The following is a 1978-nucleotide window of genomic DNA, read 5'->3' as shown; positions in this document are numbered from 1 at the left end:
GCGCCCCCAGGGCCCCTAGCCAGCTCCGTCTTTATTGTTTTGTCGTCCCCAAAGTTCTGGTGTTTCACATCCCCCATGGATCCCTGCCCAAGAGCAGACTGAGTTGCAGCCCACAGATGCCCTCGCCACCCTTTCGCTTCCCGGTGGAGCTGGGCTCCGAGAGGGATCTAGATACCCAGGTGGGCCGTCTGCACCGCCTGGCGGTGGCTGGGGGCCCAGGATGGGTCCTGGCCAGACTCCTGCGGAGAGGTGAGGGCCTGGTTGCGGGTACATCTGTGGGGACGGGATCACGTAGCTATACGGAGGGTGTGGCTTCAGTTGGCCAGTCAGCACTGGTACAGATCACCTGCTGTGCGCTGAGCTCTGAGCTCTATGGTCCTGATGGGGATTGAAGGGTGAACATGATCCTTGGATCCACTGGGAATGAAATGCAGTGGGATGAGGATGAGATATTAGACAGCATGGCCTTTCAGGTGGGGGTTGCTTGAGCCTCACAGTGTAAGAGCCAGCTATGCAAAAAAGGGGAAAAGTAGTGGGGACAGATGACCGGGCATGGTGGCTCACGCCTGTAATCCCAGCACTCTGAGAGGCTGAGGTGGGCGGATCATGAGGTCAGGAGATGGAGACCAGCCTGGCCAACATGATGAAACCTCGTCTCTACTAAAACTACAAAAAATTAGCTGGGTGTAGTGGCAGGTGCCTGTAATCCCAGCTACTCAGGAGGTTGAGGTAGGGGAATGGCTTGAACCTGTGAGACGGAGGTTGGACTGAGCTGAGATCTCGCCACTGCACTCCAGCCTGGATGACAAAGTGAGACTATGTCTCAGAAAAGATTTTTACAGTTTCTGTTTTGGTTTTTGTAAAGTTGATTGTGTTTCAGACCACTTTCTGAACTTGCTTACTAGTTGTATTTTTTTTTTTTTTTTTTTTTTTTTTTTTTTTTTTTTTTTTTTTTTTTTTTTTTTTGAGACTGGGTCTCACTCTGTTGCCCAGGCTGGAGGGCAGTGGATTGATTTCAGCTCACTACAACCTTCGCCTCCTGAGTTCAAGCAGTTATCCTGCCTCAGACTCCCAAATAGCTGGGATCACAGGCACTCACCACCACACTTGGCTAACTTTTGTATTTTTAGTAGAGATGGGTGTTTCACCATATTGTTCAGGCTGTTCTCAAACTCCTGACCTTGTGATCCGCCCACCTCGGCCTCCCAAAGTGTTGAAATGATAGGTGTAAGCCACCAGGCCCAGCCAATAGATTTTCTTATGTTGAATTATCCTTGCTTTATAAGGACAAATCTGTTTTATTTTACTTAAGGTTTTTGCATATACATGTGATTGATATGTAATCTTACTTTCTGTTTCCGGAAACTTTCATCTGGTTTTGAAATTAAGATCCTGTTAGCCTTATAAAATGAGCTTTGTCTTCTTTTTCTATTTTTCTTTTCTTTGGAACAACTCATATAAGATTATCTAGTCCTTAAAGTGATTTGTGTTTTAAGAAGAGCCCTCGGGCCAGGTTCAGTGGAGTGTGTTGTAGTCCTAGCTGCTCATTAGTCTGAGGTGGGAGCATCCCTTCAGCTCAGAAGGTCGAGGCTACAGTGAGCCATGATTGTGCCACTGCACTACAGCCTGGGTGATGCAGTGAGCCCCCAACTTTATTTTTATTTTATTTTATTTTATTTTAGAGACAGTTTTGCTCTTGTTGCCCAGGGTGGAGTGCAATGATGTGATCTTGGTTCACTGCAATCTCCGACTCCCAGGTTCAAGCGATTCTCCTGCCTCAGCCTCCTGAGCAGCTGGGATTACAGTAATGCGCCACCACATCCAGCTAATTTTGTATTTTTAGTAGAGACACAGGTTTCTCCATGTTGGGCAGTGTGGTCTCGAACTCCTGACCTCAGGTCATCCGCCCGCCTCTGCCTCCTGATGGAGGCCAACAGTGCTGGGATTACAAGTGTGAGCCACCATGCCTTTAAAAAAA

This window comes from Cebus imitator, unplaced genomic scaffold, assembly GCF_001604975.1.
Source record: "Cebus imitator isolate Cc_AM_T3 unplaced genomic scaffold, Cebus_imitator-1.0 Scaffold979, whole genome shotgun sequence".
NCBI classification, from domain to species: Eukaryota; Metazoa; Chordata; class Mammalia; order Primates; family Cebidae; genus Cebus; species Cebus imitator.
This window is presented reverse-complemented; position numbering follows the sequence as displayed.